This window comes from Strix aluco, chromosome 15 (assembly GCF_031877795.1).
Source record: "Strix aluco isolate bStrAlu1 chromosome 15, bStrAlu1.hap1, whole genome shotgun sequence".
Taxonomy (NCBI): Eukaryota; Metazoa; Chordata; class Aves; order Strigiformes; family Strigidae; genus Strix; species Strix aluco.
The window spans coordinates 2,748,161-2,773,713 of record NC_133945.1 but is presented as its reverse complement, the minus strand read 5'-3'; the positions used below and the strand labels follow the sequence as shown (position 1 = coordinate 2,773,713).

At 47.2% G+C, this 25,553-nt stretch overlaps 1 pseudogene; it reads left to right on the top strand.

Moving 5' to 3' along the window:
• Nucleotides 1-18,878: 18,878 nt before the first annotated feature.
• Nucleotides 18,879-24,986, top strand: LOC141930464 (syntabulin-like; annotated as a pseudogene).
• Nucleotides 24,987-25,553: the final 567 nt, after the last annotated feature.

Genomic DNA, 25,553 nt, shown 5'->3' with positions numbered 1-25,553 from the left:
CTCACAGGGACTCAGCCTCAGTGAGCCGGGTCAGAATGACCCCCCACATGGGGAGCACCTGCGGGCACAGATGCAGACCCAGACTGCATTGCCATGAGCCACTGGCACTGAGGGTCCAGCCAGGCCAGTGGCAAAAAGGAACATCCTTTCCTCATGCCAAAGCTTAACTGCACTATTACAAGAAAACCCCCCAGCATGGTTTGGCGCAGGTGTAAGTACTCTGTGAAATACAAAAAGACTTTAATACCATGTTACAGCATCCAGTTCCTTCTGCAGAGCTGAGATAATGCTCCTTCCATTCTCTTATGCCATGCTCTTCCGCTGAGAAAGCTTCTAGGAGAGGCTCCATCTCGTCTGCATTTCCACAGCACCCAGCAAAACGCCATCCCCACCTTGTGCCAGGCCTTTGCAACCAACAGCAGAGGAGGGACGTCAGAATATCAGCTCTGACACCAACAATGAAAGGTCGATACTTTGCCTGCTTTGGCAGCCCAAGTATCAGGAAAGAAAGCAAAGTTGTGGCTCATCTCATAACAGGAAAGAAAAAGCAGTTCCCACAGTCCATAACTAGTGCTGCCCTTCACACCCCAGGACAGCACACCGACCAAGGCGAGGATGGATGCTTCTGCAGTTGAGAGCCACTTACAAACTACACTGAGCACTGGGCAGCCACAGCAAATAAGGAGGTTTGACTGGAGGCTACGTGTGGGCAGGTTCACTGCCAGCCGTGCTGTGGAATGACCTACCTTGTTTGTCTGGCAGAACAGGGACACCTTTACTGCACCTCAAAACACCTTATTCAAGCAATGTCTTGATTTGGCAACAGATGCTGCACTCCCACAGGACATCCTGGTGCTACTCTCCTTTTGGATACAGCAATGACATCAACAGGCCACCTCCTCCATGCTTCTCCCAGTAATTACCATCAGCAGATAATTACTCTGTGCATTGATTTGTGGACTTCTGCTCAACTGTGTTATTTGCCTGGCAAGAACCTTAAAAAATTGCACAGGAAAAACACACCTGAGAAATGCAGCACAACATTGGTGAGGAATAGCAGGCAGATGGGCTGGACTGCTGCAGGCTCAGCCCTGATCATCTCCAACAACAGATGTGGTCAAGAGAAGGCTGCAAATAAGGAGGAGGTGCAATACTCAGGGGGACTTCAGACTTCCAGAATTTTCTACATCTATCAGCTCTGCTTCACTACCCATTTACTGACTAATTTACAACAGACTAAAGAACAGCAAGAGATATGGGATCTACCACCCAGGGCAAAAATAAGAGTCTTCATTCAGAGATCACAAAGCCTTTTACAAAGGCTCATCAAAGAAGCCAGTATTGTACCACATGTCAAAGACATAATGTCCATCCAGAGGTTACCTTTGAAGTAATTTTTTCTTTTTTTCTTCTTTTTCGCTGGGCACTTACAAGTCTTACACAGAAAAGGCAAACCTCAAGATCTCTTGTAATGTTGTTTATGAATTGTAATTATTTTCAATAGCCAAGGTTTAAAGAAGAAAGATTTGAACACAGGAAAGGGGAAGGGTGAAGTGTCCCTGTGACAAATCCAGGTTTTAATGCTAGAAGTAATCCCCAAGCAGTGAAAGGATATTTCTTAAAGCTTATTTTAAAATGTAGAGTCACACTGAAATCTCAGCCAGAGTAGCAGAGGTCAAAATCTAGACCAGACACTGAGCTCTTGCAGAGAAGAGCACGTTTTCCCTCTAGGAATCTTTCACCCATTAAAAGTTAGAGAAAGTTTTTGGAGAGCTCTAAATGTGCACGTCATTTTCAGCTGTTTCTAAATCTGACAGTGAAGTACCCCAGCCCTATTCAATTTCGTTAAAATATGGCCAACAATTCTTGCATACTCTAAAAGTTTCTGCCTGGAACACTTTGTCCGTAAACCTTATACCTTAGATACCTTATACCTTAACACTCGTTGCCCCATTTCAAATAAAACTCCAGCCAACTTCATTAAAACTTTCTTCACCCTCTGTCTTCCCTCACAGTCACCTGCTCACAAAGGGCTCTTCGGAAACATTGCGAGTGGTGTGATTTACAATCCCCGTGGAGGTCAACAGCTAACGTATGGTGACTTCTTAGGGAAGAGTGCCAGAGGGACCAGGAAACCTCTCCTGTGGCAAATGGACACAAGTTTCTTGAACATGCTCTCTGGGACACATTTTGTTTCCTATAAACTCAGTCTCAGTCTTGCTCTCTCTCACACTCCCCCCTCCTCTTTATTTACATTGCAAATGGGACTGTCGGCATCATGAAACTTTTTGTTTTAGAAAACAAGAACATTAATCTCAAAATTGTTTCAACAAAATATGCCTATTTGATTACTTCCCAACCCATCCAAAAAAAAAAATCAGGATATTATTATTACTATTACTCATGCCTGCAGTTTATAAATATGAAGGTTAATAAAGCCATTTCATTCCCTGGGAACAAGTCTAGACTCATCTGTCTTCCCAGTTTATCACAATCTCCCAGCTGTGGGAGATAATCTACATTAAGAAATGGTGTCCCTGTGATTAATCGTAGTCTTGCAGGCTACAAACATACCCATTAGATTTCACATTTTATCTGATAAATACATTTCAGGGGAGTAACTCTGGAGGACAGAGAAAGTGTGCCACAACTGTCAAACTTAAAAGTCCACTTAGTTATCAAATCCACTAGGAACCACCATTGCCTTCTGCTGCTGCATAAAAGCAATTTGGAGAACAGGCCCAAGTTCTCAGCCTAAAAACAAGCAGCTGGAAGGGTAAATGCAGAGAAAACCCAGACTTTAACCCACCTAGCTGTGCATCATCCAGCCCTGCCTGGCACCACAGCCTTGGATCATCAGGCACCTGAGAGAAGCAGCTGCAGACCTCCCCTGCCCTCCTTCACACCCTGGTTGTATCACACACTGGTGGGCTTTCATGCCCAGCAATTCCCTTCACAAAAGCACATCCCTCGATCCCTTTTTCCCCCATCTAGTACATCCCTTTTTTTTAATGTCTTTTGTTGGTATTTCAGATCAAGGCAAATGGTTATAAAGTGTTGGTGAAGAATCTTTTTAAAAGCTAGCTGATCTAGACAGATAGACCAGATGATCTGCAGAAGGCTGCACAGGACCTAAATTACAAATGAAAGATATTAAACATTTTTAAGTGCCTTGTAGCTTCCCAGAGAATCTCCCAGAAAAAGCACCAGTCCACCTGTCTGTTTTATTTTCAGGTAAGTACTTTTGAGAATAAGTCAGAGGAGGAGATAAGTATAGACTGACAAGGCTGTAAGGGAGCAAGAATGAGTAGTCTTCAGATGGTGAAAGGAGAGGCTGTATATCCAACCAGAAGGACCAGCATCATCTTGTGTTCTAGAAATTAGAGATTTGCTTCATCCCTGCGTGTAAACTGAGGTGAGGCATTGTTTTAGAATGGTTTCATGAGGACAAATCTCTTCACCTGATACAATACACTCACCCCTACCTCCTTCATGCCCAGGGTCAAGTGTAAGAGATAAAACAGAGGATCCAAATTTGCTCTTGTAGGAAATCTGGCAGCGCTGCTGGCTATCAGAGCCCCCATGGCCTGAATGACTGCCCTGGAGCGAGAAAGGAAATTCACAATACAACAGTGCAACAGCAACACAACAAACAACAACAATAACAATAACAGTAATAACAATGAACAGAGCAAGAAATATACCGATACAGCAGTGAGAGCAGAGAGATCACATAAACGCATGGGTTCCCTGATTCTCCCGTGCTCCCGTGCTTGGGTGCCTGGAGGTGACGTCAGCATGGTATATGCATAACCCAGCTAGAGCTTCCCCCCCACTTCTGGGGAAACTTAACCCTATCCTAGCTAAACCAGGACACTGATGAATAGGAAAACCCCTGCAGCATCCTATTTCCAAAGACATTCGGATCAGGGAAAAAACAGCAAATGGTATTTCCAAGTTAACAAATAGCAGTATCGTGTTAACTTTCACAGTAAGCTGCCAGTCCCATTGGCTCCTGAAACGCTGCTGCAGCATCCCTTACTGCTTTGGGTTTGTACTTCAGAGGAGATTTTATGATCACAGAATCACTTGACTGCAAAGACAGAAAAAATTGGCATATGGAAAAATCCTTTTTTCTAATGCTGATATACAGATACACTATCAAAGGACTTTTTCCTCTCCATCTAAACAACCAAAGGATTAATTTGAGATTAAGTATGGCAAAAAATGACCATAAACAGCAAATGCTAAGATAACTACACAGTGGCAACTGGGAGCTGTTACATTGTTTCCTTGGAAAAAATAATTTTCAGCATTCCGATCAGATTTATAATTATTTTCTCTGAAAGTCTGAATTTTTAAATCACAGCTTGAAACAGGCCAGAATGGCAAACATAACGAAGGTGGGACCCCAGGTGCCTGCAGCTGGGCCAGCTACAGCCACAGCGGGTCAGAGGGCTGTGCTGTCAAGCCACGTCAGACACTCCCGCTCACCCGGTATTAACCTGGAGTTACATCCAGTGAAAAGAGCGGCTGTAACCTCCATACTTATCCCCTGGCCTCCTAGGAGAACCTCGGGTCTCAGAGAAGAGAACAAAAAAAGGAGTGCAACAAAGAGAGCGTGTGCTTGTACGAGTCAGCGATGGGAAGAACTGCCGGGATGATTATCTCTGAAGCTAAGGAGGGATAGAGCGGGAGGCAGTGTTGTAGTCGCAGCAGTGTGGTGCTCCCCCACAATGGCTGTGTCTTTGGGGGTCACAGTCCCCCTTCAGAGGCAAGAAGGGTGTTCTGCACTTTACAAGACTAAGACAAATGTCTGTGTGTTCTCATTTTTACCATTGCTCATGATAACGCCATTTGACCTTAATTTGTTCAAGGTTACTGCAAAGCTGGTAATTGCAATCAAGCTATTTTATAAGTCCAGTTTTCAGGAGACCCAATTATTTATTATTTAGTTTCAGTTCTAAGTGGATCATTTGTGTTTTCTCTGAATAATATGCAGCGTACAAAATATCCCTAAAACTAAGTGGAGAGATACAGAAGAATTACTGTCTGTCTCCTAAGTACCCATGGCTTTCAGAATACAAACCATTATTACACAAACACAGGAATTAGTGTGGTAGACTTACACAGAGAATTAGAAATAGATAAAAGACACACTCTGTGCCATGAAGTTCTTAAGCTAAAAGATTTACTCAAGCAAGTAGCCCAGCTGACTTCAACCATCACACCATCGCAGTCCTCCTCTTGCTAATTCAGCTCTTAGCATTGCTCTAAACCTCTCAAACTTCCTTTTTTTAGCCTAAAAACCCAACTCCTCCCCACACACTCTAATATCCCCCACCTCTCTCTGTGCCAACCCAGATTCCTGAATGACACAATCTTTCTGGATACCCACCACCAGTACCCATTTTACTGTGAATGGGAACTCGGGCACTGGAGGTGACAGCTGTAAGTAGCTGCTTCTAAAAATTTCGGTTAAAATTCTTTATTTGCAAACACACATGGAAGTCTTAAGCTACTGACCGGCTTTTGTGTGGATCTAATCTATTACCACAGGGCTATTCAGTAGATACAACTTCACTCAGTCCACAGAAGTAAAATACAAATTCACCTGGGTGCAATCTAGTGTGGCAGTAAGCATAGTGTTTACATCACAATCAGGTACAAAGAGTTGGTCTGATACCCCCAAGGAGAGCAGACTGTCTAAAGAAGCGTCTTTTATAGGAGGGCTCACAGATTTATTCCTGATTCTTTCCAATTGTGACTTTGGAAAATCCTTGCAAGCCCTTCCAAATTAGTAAGGCAAAGCTGACCTTTTTGGTAGCTGCTGGTAGGATACCTGATCTCATCTTAAATACAAACTTAGCTGTGACCTTAACTAAACGAGAAAAACCTAAGTTTCAGCATGAAGAATCACATAGAAACACAGGGCAGTTTCAGCTAAACCTTACCTCCCAGACTGTTAACTAACATCTGACCTTTCAGAGACACTTTGCTGGGCGGGAGCAGTCAGGATTCTTCTCACCCTGACCCGGGGAAGTGGTAGCAGCAGATGGCCGAAGACACAGCACTGGTGGATTTGCACTCACAGGCAGCACAGCGGAGGAAGTAACACTTGGGAATCCCGCACTAGAGAAGTAAATCCTCAGAGAGTCCTGTGTTACAACAAAGAAGATTCAAATCAGACTTCAGAAAAACCTTTTTAATGGTTAAGAGAGTGAAACACTGCGATGGATACTCAGGGAGATTGTGGAGTTTCCAACATAAAGTCTTGAACGTTAGCTTCCCTGAGGTACATATGTGGGTCCTGTTCTGGGCAGGAGATGAACTACAGGTGCTTCTGAGGTCTTTTCCACTCTGATTTCTGTGACTCTGCTCTCAAGTCTATTGTCCCACCTCCTGAAAGATAGAAACAAATTTTTTGTTCCGTACTTTGTTTAGTGTATGCATTCACTGGCGCTAATGACAGAAGTGAGAACAGGACACCACGTTTACAGGCTTCCACTTCTGAGCATCTTCTCCTCTCTCCCAGCACGTATGGAACCTTTTCTCTTGAATCTGTACGGTGCTCTCCAGCCTCCTGACAGATCAACAACTGTGCGTGCTGCTGCCTTTCTGCAGTACCAAAAGAGAAGATCTGAAGGCTTTGCATTTTCAAAGACAACCTCTTCTTTTTGGTGTATTCTCTAGGTCTCTGGAATGGGAGTCCAGTGGTATAACGACTCCCTGATCCATGTGTGTGCTGTGTCCTGCTTTTTCTTTAGCAGTGTATGAGAGAGTTTATTTTTAGGACACTATCTCAGGACATCCTTGATAACCCAACTTCTACATAACCTAACCCTTAGTAACCTAACCTATTTTCTTCTTCAATCCATTGTAAGCCCTGTCTTCCCTTTTCAGCTGCCAAGCAAACTTTTTTTTTTTAGATTTTGTAAATTTTTACTAAGTGCAGAATTTGCTTTACACAGAACCTCTGCTGCACCCTTAGCCCCGGTGTGCTTCCCTGCCCTGCATTTTGCACAGCTTCACCCCCTGCAGTAAGCAGATGAAACAGTGAGGTACCAGCCACTACACCTATTTCATCTGTCCATGTCCTTTACATTACACCTTCTGTTTTCGTGAGCAAACAGTTGTAAGCTGAACTCATATTTTCAGGTGCACAGTGTGCATCCCTTGATTTCTAAACTGCAATGGTCAGTATAAGGCAATGGCACTCATGCCACAGTCTGCACAGAGCTACCTGGTCACGCAGTGCTCTTCTCCTCTCTATCTGCTGAAATATATTAGAATTATTTAAAAATCACATGCACTGCTTTTCTAATGTTGCCCTTTCATGGAAACTGTGATAACAAACCCCATGACTGAGCAAGGCAGAAATATCATTCCTATTAATAAGAGCTTTGCACTATGAGAAACTGCATGATACCCTTTTTCAGTGCTCAGCCCTAACTTACAACATTTTCTTAATTTTATTATTCAGAAGAAGATGTTTTCAGTGCCTGAAAAAATGCTGTGTGCTATGTCAAACATAAAGGAGTAAGGCAAATAAACCACACTGGAAAAACTCCCTCTGTGATTTGCTTAAGTAGCAATTTATGTGAACAGGAAATCTACTGCTTATTTCATTTAGAAGGGAGTCCCAGCCAAGAAAAATCCCATGATAAATGCCATATCATAGAAATGCAAATTAGGAATTTTCTAAATTCTATTTACAGAAGAGAGTGCTGGATGAAGATCATAGGATCATAGAATTACAGAATGGTTTGGGTTTTCCAGTAGCTTAATTATCTTTCCTCTTTTTTAATTTTTTTAAGCAAGCTTCATATTTTTAGAGTTGTAAGATGTTTGAGCCAAGGGTGTGTGTGTGAATGAGTAATGTTTCAATGACATACACATTTGTTATACTCGTGGGCTTCAAATGTGGATGCTTTTCAGAAGCATTTTAAGCATCTCTGTTGCAGCACAAACAGCATTTTGTCTTTATTGTCAACAAAAATATTTGCTGTGTTAAACAGAAGAGTTCAGCAGGTCTTATAGAATTTTTTTAAATACTTCTTCAAAAATGCACATACCACTAATGTGCTAACAACACATATTTGGTGGCAGTAGCACATATAATTTCTGCCCGTGCTAAGCTACATCAGGACAGCTTAGACTATTGGACACTTCAAAGTCATGCTTTGACAAGTTAGTCAAAGTATTTATTGCATTAAATAACATGTGGAAAACAAATCATTGATATGCTTCTCTTGAGAGCTGATTTATTTCATTCCCAATTTGCACTTTGTCCTTCCTTTTGAGGAATCACAGCCTGTTGGATCTGTAGCACAGAATCAGAGCAAGCAGAAATCCAAAGAAAACACACTCTTATGTGTGTATGGGCAGACAGTTTTGTGTGTTGTGTGTGCTGTGTTGAGGAGAACATCAAGTGTTTACATTGATTAAGGAGCGCGATTTCCTGTGCTTTGTTGGCCAGTGATGAATTTAGAAAACGGTTAAGAGATTACATACAGCCATGACCTAGAAATTAAGGCAGCAGTTTGGCAGAGAATGAACAGTATTACATTAGGAAACCTATTTGGAGTGATGAATCTCAATGGCCAATAGTTACCTCCTGGAAAAAAGTGACTTTCTAATCTGATGTTCAGAGATCACAGGGTAAAATATGCTACAAGTGAGGCAAATAAAACCAACCGATTCCTTGTTGATTTACAGAATGGTATGATGCACCTGCAAAAACGTTGCCTAGTTCTCAACCAAGAACATCGTAAGTAACCACACTCAGTTCCCATCTCTACTGTGCAGTTACTTAAAAGAACCAAGAATTACTTGATGATTTACTTGATGATTCCAAAGGTTAAGGTTTTATCAGTCTGATTTTTCTCAGAAAATTTCAATGCAGGGAATTTTCACCAACAGAAACATTACTGTTTTGCGATTATGGTGACTGTGTTAAAAACAAAACAAAACTGAAGCAAAACCCCCAACTATTAATGCACCAGACTGAAGGGTTTTTTATCTTTTAATCTGTGGCCACTTAACATCGTGTCACACTTAGTGCTATTCAAACTACTAATAATGCATTCAACTGATGTAAATTATAAGGAATAAAAACTGAATCTGATCTGTTCTGCGTATCGTTCTGAAGCCTGTGAGGGCTAGTAAAGCTACAGCGACAAAAACTCTGAAAACTAGGTGTGAAATTTTAAAGCAATCATATGGCATACCTTTCTGCAACTGCCCAAGGAAAAGTTTTCTGAAAGTGTTGTCTTAATTTTATTTTTATTTTAAAGAACAAAGAAAAAGAACTTTTCTTGTGGAGTTTCTAAAAACCCCAATATATATTCTAATAATGTTAGCTAGTTGCAAAGTGGGGTGAAGATGAAATCTCTATAGCTTTTTTTAATAGTGTGTATGTATATTTCTACTTTTCTTTAGATATTTCTTCTTTTCCCTGTCATGTTTTCTCTCAGAAGGAGGATAGTCACAGGGAAATGGCAAAGTCAAAATGGCCAAACACAGCAAGCACGTAGGTCTTTGCGAGTGTAATCAGACAGAGGCCTTGTGCACAGAGAACCTCTTCTCCATCAGTGAGAGGTACTCGGGGACTGCGTGGTCAGTAAATCTTTCCATTTTATTCATAGTTTGACATGTCGGCTTGACAGAGTGTGAAGGTTTGTGTAGTTTTCCCAGCAAGCATCAGGAACACTCACTCCCCACTCTTCCAAGGTGATGTGGTTCACTGGGGATTTTTCATATTTGCTTTCTTGCTATAAAATGTGTTGTCATGAGGGCTTGGAGGTCTATTTTTCTTATTTGGGCACGAGAAAAACCAGTCCTCTCAACGGCAGCAGTACTGACACCTGCAAGTTTCCTTCCTTAAGTTCTAAGGACAGAGGAGCATCCCCTGGATCCAGATGCAGCCCCCCTCTGAGTACTGCCATTCTGAGGTGTTGCATTTTTCATATCTATCAGCAATAACTTATAAAACAAGATTTCAGTTAACTGTCCTAAAACCTAAATCCCCAACAGGAATTGCCTCAAAAGGTCAATCAGAGATGAGCTGGCCCCACATGCTGCATGGCCTCCCCTGACCACCACACACAAATCTCAAGCCCTCCCCAGCCTGTCCCAGCCAGCGCCCCAGGAAGGTGCTGTCAGACCTCTCCGCTCCCCTGACAGCCCCCCGGCCAGCTCCCCGGCACAGGGCACACGCCGGCTGCAGGCCGCCAGCCAGCCTTAGGGACAGGGAGTCACTTCAGGAAAACTCACATTTCCCCAAAGACCAGGTTCTGCTCCGAATCCGAGCTACCACCACGAGCCCGCAGCACCCTGCCTCTCCGCAGCACCCGCGGGGTGCAAACCCCGACCCGGAGCAGACACCAGCCCTGTCCCACCTGCTTCACACGGCATCCCTGCAGCCACAGGCACCTCCTGAAAGGGGGCAACCTGCGAGAGCAGTTTTTAAATGTGTTTCCAGAAAGACCAGGCAGTTACAGAAAAGAGATTTCACAGGGAGAAAATCAGGGAAAAGGAGGAGGAGGAAGTCGGTCTGCCTGGCTACATGAAATGGGGATGAGAACGAGCAGAGACGCAGGGCACAGCAGAACTGAACAGGAGCTTGAAGGTGACAGGAAGAAAAAGCAGACAAGGTGAACTACACAGGTGTTCTGGACAGGAGCCTGTTTTTGTTTAAATCTTGATTAATTTTTCCTTATCAATTATTCTGATGATTAATTCTATTTTCACACAGGCATTTTCTCAACATTTAAGAAGATGCAGCTGTCCCAAGTGCCCAGCACAGAGCAGCCTGTGACAATCCCCGTGGTCTCCTCAGGACGAGGAGCAGACCCAGGAGCTGCCCTTGGGCAGAAGGACGGCGCAGGAGCAGCACGGAGCAGCCGCTGCAAGGAAGGAGACGGAGACTCGCCACGGCTGCCCAGGGATGTTTGTCACTGGGGCCAGGAGGGGGGTCAGGGTTTGGATACGGGGAAGGGGCAGCAGCAGCAAGGCTGCCTGAACAGGCTGGATGCACAGGAGACCCCAGGAGAAGCCCCAACACTCACCTAGGAATGAGGTGATGATCTGCAGACTGACAGCACATCTGGCGGGACAAGCTTGCAAAGAAACATGATGGCAACCGGTTACAGCACATTTACAGCAGTCCACAGCCACAGCATTATGCAGAGAAGAGAGACTATTTCATGCAGAGCTGCTGCAGGGGGGAGAGGTGGACATGAAGGAGCAGCTGACGGGGGAGGCTGAAGCAGTGCCACCCACGGCAGGAGCTCTGCCCGCTGTTTGCAGGCTCAGAGCAAGTGGTGCTGCCGGATTTCCCAACCAGAAGCACTCCCAGGATCCCAGCACACAGAAACTTGTCCTTTAATTACTTTTCAATTACTTCTTGTACCTTCATTGTGTGAGACTTCTGCTCTGCCTGCAGATGTCAAGAGATTCTTTTCTGAAAGCAGAGCAGGTTGTTCCAGCTTGAAACAAACAGGATTTGTCTTTTGGGAAAGGTGCAAATTCGAAGCTCAGCACAGAAACTGAACTTTGTCCAGAAAGCCAGAGGAGCAGCAGGGCTCTGCAAAGGGGCTGGGCTCCAGCACACCCCCCTGCTCACCCCCCCACATCTCTCCCAGCACCTCCGAGCTGGGAAAAACTGTCCCACAGCCAGAAGGCAAGAGCCCGCCTGGGCCAGCTCTCGCCCTCGGGCTTAATGCTGGTTTCTGATCAGCACCTCTTGGCTCTGGTGACTGGCACCCTCTGAAGCACCACTCTGAGGGGTTTCATCAGACTGAACCCACCCAGCCCAAATCACCACAGAGAGCAGAAAATATTAAATGCGTCACTTCTGTCACACTTGAAGTAAAAATAAAGGGCTAAAATTCACTTTCCCTGGGGTAACCTGACAGATAAACCCCGCAGACACAACAGACCCTTACAGACAGCAAAACCCACCAAGTTCAAGGTAAAAGCACAAGCACAGTCACACATCAGAACGTCTGAACAGCCCCAACTGTGACAACAAACCTTATTTTTAAAAAAAAATTCAGAACCATGAAAAAGTTTGGGGTTTTAGACCAAAGCTTTCCCCTTCCCTGGCGATCCCACCACCCCCTCCAGGGAAATGGGCCCCAGCCCCTGCGCTCACCAACCGCTAGGCCGGGGACACCACCACTAGTGCTGGGGCTGGGGCTGGGGCTGGGGCTGGGGCTGGTGCCACCTTTGCAGGAGAAAAATTCCTTCAGCCATCCAGAACAAAGCGAGTGTTTGAAAAGGAGGAATTCCCACTTGCTGGGTGAACCAAATCTCTGCCTGGAACATCCCTCAGTGCAGACCACAGAGAGCTGGAGGACCTCCTGCCTAGGCCGCCTCACTGCAGACCATAGAGCCCTGGCAGACTGTCAGCAGGAAGTAGGCCCTGTGGGGGCCAGGGGGACCCCCGGGGGGGCTCCAGCACGTTGTCCCCCCCCCAGCACCTGCCCACACTCCTGCCTGTGCCGTGAGGGGGGATTGGGGACCTGGGGGGATTATTGGGGGGGTGTTATTGGGGTTCTGTGGGAGTTGTGGGGGTTATTTGGGTACGGGGGGGGGGTGGGGGGGTGTGTATTTGGGTCCTAGAGGGAGTCTAATGGAGTCGTGGGTGGGTGGGGGTCCTGGAGGGGTTTGGGAGGGTTATTGGGGTCCTTGGCGGGGGTCTTGAGGAAGATATTGATGTTCATGGTGGGGGGATTGGGGACATCCTGGAGAGGGTTCTGGGGGAGGTATTGGGGTCCTGGGGGTGTCTTGAGGGAGGTATTGGGGTCTGGGGGAGGGTCTTGGTGCTTGGGGGGTGTTATTGGGGTCATGGGGGAGTTGAGGGGGTTATTAGTGTCCAGGGGAAGGGGGGAGGGGTGTCTAATGGGCTCCTGGGGGCAGATTCTGGGGGAGATATTGGGGTCCTGGGGGACAGTAGTGGGGTGCAAGAAGGGTCCAGTGGGGGCTAGTGGTGTCCTGGGGCGGATCTTATGGGGGATATTGGGGTTCTGGAGGTCTCCTGGGGGGGATAATGGGGCTTAGGGGAGTCCTGGGGGTGGGCTGGTAGGGTCCCGGGGAGATATTTTGGGTCTTTGGGGGTAAAATGGAGAACTGGGGGGCCAACAGGATCTGGGGGGGGGGGGGGCACTAATGAGGTTGGGGGGGTGGTTGGGGGGGCTCAGGGTGTTTTGGAGGGACCTGGGGATGGCAAATGCAGTTTGGGTGGGTTGCAGGGGGGATTTGGGATTCCTGGGGTTCCCAGGGGTACTTGTCCCCCCACAGCAGATGCTGCTGCCCCAGGGATATCCCGAGAACACCAGCCCCGACTACCTCCAGTACCAGTGCTGGGACGCCCTGCAGGTGCTACTGGGAGTACTGGGAGAGAGTGGGTGGGGCTGGGGTTCACCAGGAGGGGTACTGGGAGGGGGCTGGAAGGGATTTGGAGGTGGCGGGAGGGACTGGGGGGGTCTGGGAGCACTGGGATGGGTTGGGAGATACTGGGAGGTAATGGGGAGGCAGCTCGGAGCTACTGGGAGGGTACTGGCAGGCACTGGGATAGACTGGGGGGCACCAGGAGAGAACTGGAGACACTGGGAGGTAGTTGGGGGCTACTGGGAAGGGCTGGTGGGTTACTGGGAGAGACTGGGAGGTAGGTAGGGTGGGCAGGGGTAAGTGGGTGGTAATTGGGAGGTAACTAGGGGTGACTGGGAGCACTGGGCAGGCACTGTGCAGACCCTGATGGGCGCCCTGGCCACCCTGGGAGTGCTCCAGGCCATGGGGGTGGGGGACAGCGTCTCTACCATCACCGGGGCCATCCTCACCTGGGTGCTGCAGGGTGAGTTCCCCTGACCCCAAACCCCCCCTTTTCACCCCAAATTGCCCTACGTCCCCAGATCCATGTTTGACCCCCAAATGCCCCACTTTTCCCACAGAATTCCCGTTTGACACCCAAACTTAGTTTTGATCTCCAAATCTTTCACTTTGACCCCCCAAAATATTGCTGTTTGACCCCCAAATCAGCCTCAGTACCCCAGAAAATCTATTTTTCACCCCCAAATCCATCTTGAATCTCAAAATCCCTCAGTTTCACCACGAAATCTGCTCCAGCACCCCCAAAGCCTCCCGGTTTCACCCCCAAATCCTCCTTGGACTCCAGAATCCCCCATTTCTACCCATAAATGTTCTAGTTTGAATGTCAGATCTCCTGCTTTCACCTCAAAATCTCTCTTGGACTCCCAGAATCCTACACTTTGACCCAAAAATTTGCTCCAGCACATCCAAAACGCCCATTTCATCACAAAATCACCCAGTTTGACCCCAAAACATCCCTGTATGCAAAATCCCTCATTTTCACCCACAAATCCCCCTGTACCCCAAATCCCCCTGTTTTACCCCATATCCCCCAATACCCAAAATCACCCCTTTTCACCACAAACCACAATGCCCCAAATCCCTCAATTTCACCCCAAAACCCATGTACCCCAAATATCTCAATTTCACCCCAAAATTCCTGCCATGCCCAAAATCCTCCAATTTCATCCTAAAAGCTCTGTGTCAAAAATCCACCAATTTCACTCCAAAACTCCTTTGTCTGTGGGCACTCAGGGAGCTCTGGAGGGGTCTGTAGAACACTTGAGGTGTCTGTTGAGATTTTGGGGGGCTCTCTGCACCCCTGGTGACTGTGTCTCCCCTTTCAGTGCCCCCAGGGCAGGAGAAGGAGGGGCCCTTGCTGGAGGGGACCCCGCTGCTCCTCAAACCCCACCATGCCCACGAGCTCTGGGTGGAGCAGCAGCTCTGCTACAAGGAGATCCCCGAGGCCTGCGTGGTCTGCTGTGAGGCCAAACGCACCATGAGTGTCCCCCCACCATGTCCCCAAAATCTCAGGGGGGTCCCCAACCCCTTTTTGGGGGACATCCTGGTGTCCCCAATTCAACGTTGACTTCTTGCGTTGGTGGCCACCCACACTTCTCCCACCTTCAATATTGTATTTAAGGGTCCCTGTTTCCACACACCCCCTCCCCCCATGTCCCAACCTCCCTGACATGTCACTTGGGATGTCCCCTTGTCCCTTGGAGTGTCATCCCCATCTGTCGTCCCCCCGCCATCAAGCTCTCCAGAGCATCGCCGTTGACCCGGGTCTTTATCAGATGGTTCCACGTTTCAGCACCTTCATCTGGGAGGGGGTGAGCCCCAGGGGTGTCCCCAAAACATAGGGTAACTTGGGTGTGTCCCTAAAGGTTGGGTGGCCCTTGTAAACACTCCCCCATAATTTTTGGTGTTCCCTTTTGTCCCAGGTCCATGTCAACATGGTGCAGAACAGCCTGGTGCTGCTCTTCTACCTCATGGGGATGGTGAAGTGGGGATGGTTGATGGAAAACCTCACCCTCTACCTGGAGAAATACATGAGTCTGGGGGACACTACCCCCCAGACTGTCCCCTCCCTTGGGACCCCCTGGGGGATGAACACGCACATCTCACCTCCAGGAGCCAGGACGCCGTGTCTGGGTTCCAGCCCGTGCTGTCCCCAGAGCTCGTGTCCTCGAGGTGAGCAGGGAGGGCGTCACCCCGCGAGGGGTTGGTGTGTTGCAGCAGTCGGTGCTGTGAGGGCTGGCAGGCGACCAGCGCTGTGAGGGCTGGGGGATGGCAGCGGGGTGGCAGCGGCTGTTGGGGTCCCTCATTTGCACAGCCCCTCCCCCGCCCGCTGGGGAATCTCTGGGTCCCTGGGGCAGTTTTTGAATGGCCCCTCCCAGTTGGGTCGAGGGACCCAGCGCAGCCAGGAGATGCGGTTGGAGCTGCTCGGCCTGGCAGAAATCCCTCGGTACCTGTGATTCAGAAGAGGTAAAATTTGAACCCCCAGGTCTCCTTAGACGACCTTCAGGAGCTGGGGGCTGCGGGGGGGACGGGCTCTCTTTCTCTGCTCCAGTGACTGGTCCCGTTGCTCACAGGAAGGGGAAGAGCTTTAACAGGTGAATCTGCCATTTCCCTTCTTCCGGGGGTTACAGAAGCTGTTCTGGGGGTCAGGGAGGTGTAAATTCACCAACTGAGCCAGACTGGGTAGAGCAGAGATGGGCTGTAATTTCTCTGACCTCAGCGGTGTGTCTGTGCTGTAGCTGTAATCGCCTCTGCCTGCACAAGTGGCCTGGGGGCCTATTTTGTTTTAAAGGAGATATAATGAATAAAATCCGTGAATCCAGTGCACGGTCTCTCTGACCAAATGTATAAGCATTTACTTTAGGGTAAGATAAACAGTTCCTTGAACTCACTAGTTATACTGACTAACTCCCCATTGCCTAAAATGGGACCAGGGTTGGCTGGGACGTGGGTGCCTCCATTAGAGACATCCACGTTGAGGCAGATGAATCCCACCGCAGGCTCCTGTGTTCCTCACCGGGTCTCTGACAACTCTGCTGTTAGACCTTACAGAAGCTGGGTACGGTCTCTGTCTCTTTTATTTATATCTTTTTTCTCTTTTTTTTTTTTTTTTTTTTTTAACAGAAAGAAAAATCTTAGACATTCAGTTGCAGAAGCTTCTGTTTGAAGGTCATGCTTGGATCTCCAGGTAGGTCTAATTAGATGCTTTTTCTTCTTCTGTTCATCCCTGATAAGCTCAGGCACTCTGTCCTTTTTCTGAGAACCGCTGCCCAAGGTACCTGGCATTGCACAGGGAGATTCTGCATCTCATTTTGCACCACGAATTTTGTTAGTCAGATGGAATGAAGTATTTTTAGGATATAAGCTAACTAAATTGCACTGAAGTGAAAAAAGTGCACTATAACTTCTGAGAGGTAAAACTGGGATATAATCAGAAAGTAAACATTTTGAGCAAAAGATGCTTAAAAAGTTAGATAAAAATTATGAGCACAGAACTATATTTTTAGTTTGGATTTTTATCTATTATGAAGTTTGAATCTAAACAAATTTAGTTGAATTGATGTGGAAAACATGTTCAAATCACCAAGTATTTCTTTCAATCGAGAATAAGCAAAGTAGCAGCTACAAAGATTGTTTCGGCTTTAAAGCGTTGTATTTTTGAACCCAAATCTACAAGTTCCTGTTAAGTTAAAGTGGCCTAGAAAAATGATCTTTTAATTCTGTGTCACAAATGTTATGATCCACACCCTTTTAAAAAATTATTGTCAAAACTGCTTAGTAGAGACATAGACAATCAGTGGTTGGGCCGTGGCCTCTCAAGACATGAATGTCCTTTTGTTCAGAAGACTCTCAGGCTGCAGCAAGCGCCCAGACATCACAGCGAACACGGAGGGTCTGAAAGGGAAGTCAGCAAGATACAAATGAGGAATGGGCAAGAAAAAGGTGAAAGCCTGAATCCCGTCTGTCCTAAATAATGAACTGCTCAGCTCCGGGCTGGCCGCACAGGCCACCTGCAGTTCAGGGTCTTGGGCAGAAATCTTCTGCAGTTTGGTACTTACCTCCTTCCTCACAAAGAAAAAAAAGTAGATAAATGAAAGGAGATTCTTCTTACTTAGTTCAGTAAAGGGAAAAGTAACATTGTTTAGGTCTGTTTGCCTCTTTTGGAGGACGGGCCCAAGCCCGAAGGAGAAGAGTGCCCTGACAGCAGCTGCTGGGCAGGCTGAGGGGGTGCGGGGAGTCTGCTCCTGGGGAAGCTGTGCCACTGTGTGTAGCTCAGTCGCTGTTATTGGGGGTCTGAAGCCAGTTCCCAGCAGGCACACCGTAACTCCCTGCTCGCTCTCTCTGCCCGCTGACTGTCCCGGTACCGCTCCAGATGTGCAGCCAGTGGGACGCCCACCGCTAACGGGAGATTCTCTCCTCAGGACGCCGCAGCCCCGAGCTTCGCCCTGCGCTTGGCCCGTGAGGAGCCGCGGCTCCGGCTGCAAACCCCAGTGAGGGGGGGATGTGGGTGTGGGGCTTGTGCAGGGAGCACCTGAGCCGCCGGGTGCTGGGCGGGGGCAGACCCGTGCCAGCCAATTCGCCTTTTAGCCCCAAACACCTGTTGGCAGAGATGCCGGTCTCCTGGGGGCGGTGGGGACGTGCTCCTGCCTCTGGAAAAGGTGCCGGAGTTCCAGGCGTGAGATGGGCGCTGGGGTTTAGAAGTCAGGGTTGAGGCAGTTGTGGAAGACGACAATAGCTGTGATCTTTAGTAAAAAAAAATTTTTTTGTATGTTCAAGCAGTTTCTTTTCTCTCCTCTATCTATATCTATATATACTAATATCCATATGGAATATGAGCCAAAAAAGAGAATCTGGCGCTATACACACTGCACACTCTTAAGTCTTTGTTCTAAAATACATGTGAGGTCAAGCTAGGACATGCTTTGCAATTTGTGTATTTCCTGCAGCAAATTTTCTGCTCTTCCTGGCTGTTTCCTGTGGTTTTCAGTTCACTTCACCTCCACAGAAATAAATACTGTGTATATGAAAGAGGTCGTTAAGAATCATCCCTTGGCAGATTTTGTTATGTGCTCTGCTTTTAAATTACAATCTGTATTATTGATGCCAGTGTTTACGACAGCTTTCTGATTCCCTGGTTAAAGTATTCTGAGCCTAATCCAGCTACATGTATTGGTGGCAGTGGGAAAGCAAACAGGTTGTCACAGCAAATGTTCCCAGCTGAGTCCTAACACAGCTTCTGCAGTGGGAGGGGTTTGTGTCCAAATGTTTTTTCAGCTGTTGTTTAAGTGTCAATTCTGAAGAGATGTTGAAAATCTGGAACAAATCCAGCACTTCTTCTCAGGGATGCTTGAAAATTCATGCAACTTCTAAAGTTCACACAGGATGGACCAAGGAAGAATGCTTGTGATTCATTGTTATTTTCAAAATGGTTTTTGAGTTCTAATTTCCATTATGTTTTTACTCTTCCCTTCTCCTTTCTAGGGAGTGAAGCCAATTTTAGCTTTTCAAGCAACACGGGCAGTATTTCAGTGCCCGAAATACACATGTCTGCTGCTGGAAGCAAAAGATCTTCTTTTTCTCACAAGTAAGCAAAGCAATTTTTCCTGGGTGGTGCAAGTGTTGCTAGTGCAGAGATAGACTGCTGTGTATGGTCTTGCAGCTAATACATACAGTATCAGTATTGTGAGTTTTAAAACTATGCTCTCAGTCAGCACTTACACTGATGAGAACTGTGATAGGAGAAAGTGAAAAAAAATGCTGTGTTTCAAGAACAAAAATTGTGAATATGCCAGATCAGCCAACTGGTATTTTTTTGTTGTTTATTTATAACAAGTGTGGGAGATACAGTCAGGTAAGCCAGAAAAGGCATCAGCTGGAGTGGAGGAGGAGACAACTGGGTGTATGTCAGTTAACAGCAGTACTTCTAACCAGTTAACCTTATCCTTTTGGCCTTATCACTTTTTTCTCTGTGTAATAAACTGTCAGCTCGGCACATGCCTTTCCAGATCATGATCTTATTTTTTGTAGGAAGAAGGAGACAATATTGCCTGTGATGCTTCTTTCTTAAACACCCTTGCCCAAGCTTATATCACTAAAACTATATGCAAATAAAAAAATTGTCATAGTCATCTATCTAAATGAACCTTTCATGAAAGATGTCTGTAAGATTTCTCCCTATCACGTGTGAAGCGTGAATCCAGGCAGCTTGCGAACGCGGGGGTGTTGGGATGGAGCAGCGCCTGCTGTGCCCTGCCCAGGCAATCCCTGCTGATTCCATTTTTTGGAGCGGGTGGAAAGAGTTCAAATGGACAGGACTGGTTTGCTGCCCTGTGTGGAGGAGCTGGCAGGTGGGATGGGACCAGCAGCGGGACACCCCTGTGCTTAAGTCAGAGACGTCTCCAAGGTCGCAGGGTGCCCCGGTGTGCAGAGATCAGCAGAATGATGTTGAATGAGCAGTTTCCTACCTCTGTGGTGAGACTGTTAGAGAAACAAACATTACTTAAGTGCTCTCTAGGTTAAATCTAACAACTAAAGGTACTGGCGGGGGGAAAAAGCATAATTTTCCCATAACTGGGAATACTAAGCGTAATATGAAGCCCTAAAATCACCTTACTTGCACTAAGATTCTGTATCATTGCATCCGTTATTGTGCATTTAAATGTAACTTTAAATTAGAGCCTACTGAGCTACTGAATTGGACAGAAGTGCTCTGTAGCAGTGCTCCTTGCAGTGCATCGCACAGCCTGTGCCAGTTCTGCCTCACACAAGAGCTGATGCTGTGCTGTGCAAAGTGGACAGAGATGTCTGCTTTGCAATGTTCTCTTTTAACTGTTTGATGTGACTCGCTATGAAACATTTCAATGTTGTCACAAACCACAGCCCTGCACTTCATTGTAAAATAATTGTAAAATCACCCAAAGACCAACAGTGTGATGAAGCTTTCCAGCAGCCACTCAACTATCTGATCCTTAGAAACTGTTGCATTTCCAGAGAAGGGAGGAAATCAAGTCAGGCAATTTTGAGAAGAGATTTTGTTTCATAATTCTGTAGTATTTATATTTTTATGTTCAAGCTTTCTCTTTTGCTGGCTGGATTTGCCTTTTTCCATATTTTTTTAGGAACCAGCCCTTTCATTACAGTTTAGAGGATGAAGGTAGCAGCGGAGTAGTGCGGGAAGGCAAACCAAGTGAGCAGGCGAGGAGTGCACCTCGAGAAGCTGTCCCCAGAGCCCCCCAGCCCTTTAGCAGCTGCTGGACAGTGCAGATACCGATTGCTTTCAAGCACACAGTTGACAGTCAGATTGTTCAATACACAGTGGGAAAAGTAAGGTAGATATGTCTGAGAGAAACTGTAAGGAAGAAGGGAAAGGCCATGCTTTTCTTTGTCTATTTTAGTACCCTTTCAGCCTGCTGCAGTGGGCTTCAAACTATATCTAAGCAAATGAACAGCTAACAATGACAGCTGAAGCACCCAGTATGCCAAAGGCAGAAAAGAACAGTGGCTCAAACAAAATCTGTTTTCACTGCATGCTGTGATCCCTCAGGCTTCTTGCTGAGGAGCGTGAAAGCAGTTTTACCACAAACCTGCACGCACAGGCATCTCTCCATGGGCCTGGCAGAGAAAATCTGAAATATGGTTCTTTTGGCACAGTCCAGGCTGCAATCCTCTCGCTACTTAATGGAGTCAGAGGTTCAGGGAATGTGGATGAAATGGCCGAGGTTTCCCTAGATCACGTAATTCAGACTGAGAGCCCCACAGTCAGTGAAAGCATGTGGAGTGGCTGAAGACTTCAGAACTTCGTTTCTTCCTGGCTACTCACAGTTATCTATCTGTTTTAGTGTTCAGACAACTTTGTGTGTAAAATAAGACACATAATGGGTTGTGTGATGAGGATAATCCAACATGCTTTAACCTTGTTGATTCCCCTCCAGCTGTGGCCCTTATGTCCAGAATAATGGATCCTTGTCCTACAAGTCCAGAGCCAGCCCACCTGCTTCCCGTGAAAAGGGTCTTTTGTCAACCCTGCAAAAACCATCTGGATCCTGCTAACATCTGTCAGCGTTACAGGGCTTCTTCAGCTGGCAGCAGCAACTCAGGCTCACACGAAGCGACAGCAGCCCAGTGATGAGGCAAGTCTTGATTTCAGCATCCTGGTGTTCAGGGCACTGACTCACGTTCTCTGCAGTATGATGTGGCATCAGCTGTCTGGGTTGCCGAGCAGCTTGTCCTGCTCCTCAGCACAGGTGTGACTCCTCGTATTGGTGTCTTGATAGTCAGCAGGGTGCTCCATCCCATGTAAAAGCTTTATTGTTTCAGCACTGTAAAATTTAAGCTTACTCGTAGTCAAAGCTCTTTGTAGTTGGTTTTCACACAAGGCAGGCTCCTTCATGTGGTTTCATGCCATCAGTTCTCATGTGGATTTCCTGGTTCTTTCGTATAAGGGTCCTGTTCCTTCGGTTCGGAGTTCGGTGGGGTAGTATAGAAACTATTATACACTCGGGTGAAAATACACCCTGCCCAGGCTTTGGCACCTCCCTGTGCAGTTTCCTGTACAGGAAAGAAAGCAGATCCCTGCCAGATCCTGCGACACAGAGAAGAAATTGCCCCGGCGCTGCTGCTGTTTCCCTGTTTCTCTCTCTCTCAGGCACTCAGCAGCCGAGCGTGTCAGGCTCACGCCTAAAGCTGGAGAGGATGAATCTGGGTTTTGGGGTGGTGAGCTCCATAAACCACGTGTGGAGCTGAACGTGGCCCGTTCGCTGCCTCCCCTGGCCAGGCCTGGGGCTGGTGCCCTTGGCAGATCCCGCTTCCTGCTCTGGGGCACACCCCCCATGTTGGGTGAGGGGAGGGCTGGGTGTTTTACAGTGAAATGTCTCATGGGATGTCATGGCGCTGAAACCATGTACAATAAATAGCAAGCTTTGTGTAAGAGCCGTTTTCTCAAGTACTTTGGTTTGCCAGGGGAGTCCCTTGTGCGGACACTGGGGAGCCCCCAGTGAGTCAAGCTTTGTATCAGTCTATAGGATGTTTTTCTTTTTGCCAGGACTGAAGAACTGTAGGAGTGATGTTATGTCACAGTTTGGTTTTTTCCTTTTCAGGCGATGAGTGAGATATATTTCTTGTGGTGGCCATCACAGCATTATGTCAGAAAATCACAAGCAGTATTTGAGTACTCTGCAGCAGAAAGAAGATACAGTACAGCATTTGAAAGCAAAGCTGAAGGAATCTGAGAGCAAACTTAAAGAAAGGTATATTTCACTTCAGAAATCAGAGTTAGAAAGAGTTATTCCAGAGCATTTAGGGGTGGGAATCCTGAATGTTTTTACTCATTTCTTAACCACATAAAGTTTTCTTGAAAAAATTTGAAATCTAATCAGTCTGGTTAAGTTGTTTTCAGGTGTTTCAGGTTTCATAGTGTGCCCAGTGAATACGTACCATGCAATTTATTTAGGAATATGGCTCTGTCTTCTCCCTTTTATGAACTTTCCCAATACTTTTAAAGAGTAATTTTTTATTAGTCTGATTTATCATTGAGACCTTTTATACATAAAAGAGTTTCTACGTGCAAGAACATATTTCCTTAGTCTCCTGTTCTGCCTCACTCAGTGAAATATGACTACAAATGTCCCCCTTCTCCCCCAATGACAGAACAGCTCTTACACCAACCAGTGTGCCTGCCTGTGTTTCTGTCACTTGGATATTGAGTTTTTCCCCACAGCCCTTCGTATGGGCGCTAAGCAAAGAGGTGACAATTTGCATTACACAGCAACACGTAATCTCTTCTCCCAAAGCTGTGCTCGGAGAGCTGGCTCTCCAGCACACACAGCCCAAGCAGGCACAAAGGGGGGGTCTGGATGGAGCCCCAGGGCAGAGTCCCAGGGACCCCTTGGTCCAGCTCGGGATCGCCCGACCTCTCCATCTGCAAGGGCTGGATCTCACGTGGGGGCCCCTCTCCCCATTTGCTCACAGGTCGAGGCAACAGCCCCTGGCCCCATGTGGGGCTGGGTGGGTGCAAAGCAAGCCAGGTGCCTGGAGCCCCGAGCCGTCCTGCTGCCCAAGGCCCGTGTTGGCTCTGGCTGCACATGCCAAGGTACAGGCAGGCACGGGGGACGCATCCCAGCAGCCATCCCCCATTGCCTCCAGGGTGAGGCAGTAGGCGAGATGCTAAGCGCTGTACTGGTTGGACCTGACCTAGAGGCCACCACTTGCATCTCAGAATGTCCGGGATCACAGCACAGCCCACAAGGCTGCTGGCTGTGTGGCGAGGCCAGTGACTCCAGTTAGTGATCAGCCGGTGTGTCTTGGCAGCCAGTTACATCTCTGCCAGCTCTCTCAGTGGCAGCAGCAAATGGTGAGTGGAGGAACTGGCTTCCTCCCTGGAGCAGCTCTGCAGCATGGCCATCCCAGTGTGGTGGAGCTTCGTGTTGACTCTAACTGACCGGTCAGCAGCAGTGTTCCAACATTTTTATTTTACTACAGGGACATGGAAATAGAAGAGCTCAAAGCTGAGCTGGGATGGATGAAGGAAGACTGGTTTGAAGAAGAGTGTAATCATGTGTAGGGGGAGCTGGCCTTCTTGGAAGCAAGAAGGGAAATTAAAGAACTCAAGCAGGTTATAGAAACCATGAAAAACAGCTTGGCCAAGAAAGACAAAAAAGATTCAGAAATACTTCATAGACATAAGCATTGAAAAGAAGAAACCGGAAGCTTTGCTGCAGAGCATGGAGGTGGCTCGGAGCAGCTCTGTGAGAGGTGAGCAGAGCATGGAGCACACGTGTGACTCAGAGGGGAAGCCATCAGCGCTGTGTGCACGATGCCAGACAGCCTCAGCACAGAGGACCCAGCTCTGGAGGAGGTGGCAGACAGTAGGCTGCTGCTGCTTAATGAGGACACGGCTAATGGGACTGATTCATCTGAAGAGAGTTTGACCACCACAGCCTGAGTTGAGTGATCCAGCTCCCTCCAGCTCTGCTGTGAATCAAGAGATGCTTGAAAATGTTCTGGGTGAAAATCTAACTTCTTCCCAGGAAGAGGAGAAAATCAGCAACGTGATGGTGTAACAGGCCACCCAGACTGACATTGGGCCATATAGCCTGGATGTGGAGTGGCTCATTCAGAACATCTTCAGAGCTCCAGATGCCTGTCCTTTAAGCCCACCTTCTTCACTGAAGGAATTGGGTGAATTTTCTCTTGGAAGCTTCAGTGATTCTGGTATCATAGTGGATTTAACTCCAAGTGATCCAAACTCTGCTATTCTTTTGTCTCCTGTGGAGTCTCCATGCAGAAAGGTGAAGCACGGTATTAAGGAAAGCCATTTTGTGAAAGAACTTGATTTTGCAGAACCTCATGATGCTGAAGCCTTTGGGTATGTCAGTACTGTCTCTCAGACAGAAATAAAGAGGAGATACTGGGGCAGCAGTCTGTCTTCTCAGAGACCTTCTGGCTGTAGCAGCCCCTGTTGTACCAATTATCATGTGGGCTTTCAGTACTCGGGAGGAACAAATCCCATTTACAATATCAGAGCACAGCTTTGTGGTTGCTGCCTGGTGGCCCTGCACTCTTTATGCCGTACACCCTTCAGTGTCAAAGCCTAAACTCCACTCTGTCCCTGGGCACCAGCTGGCTGAGGCAGAGGGAAGGAGGGATGAGCTAGATCATTAAAAGTGATGTATTCTGTCAGAGTCCATCATTTTGCTCTTGACTGTTTGATTTGCACTATAAAGCAGTTTGAAAACACATTCCTTGTTTCAAAGTCGAAAAGCAGAACCCTGTGTTTCCACGAGATGTTTGTAACTGCTGTTTTTAACAGTACTGCTGCCTAGAGAAATAGTTCTCCTGCTGCCAGGCACCGTGTCCCTCCCCTGTGCTGGTGTCTTTCTGGTGCCAGCGCATCTGCACGGTGGACATGGGAACAGGGAAACCAAGAAGAATGTCAGCTAGCGCTCCTGTGTGTGTGTTGGCTGTATTAGCGTGAAGCTCAATCAGTTTCCCTGGCTGGTTCACTGAGCAAATGGACAAGCATTTTGCTGGCTCAAGGGGAGCATGAGATGCACATGGGAACAAATGGCCAGAGAAAGGTAGGGTGTTTCTTTAGGCAGCACTAACCTAAAATATTTGTGAACCTACAGTATTAACTAAGTGACATGAAGACTCATTCCCAC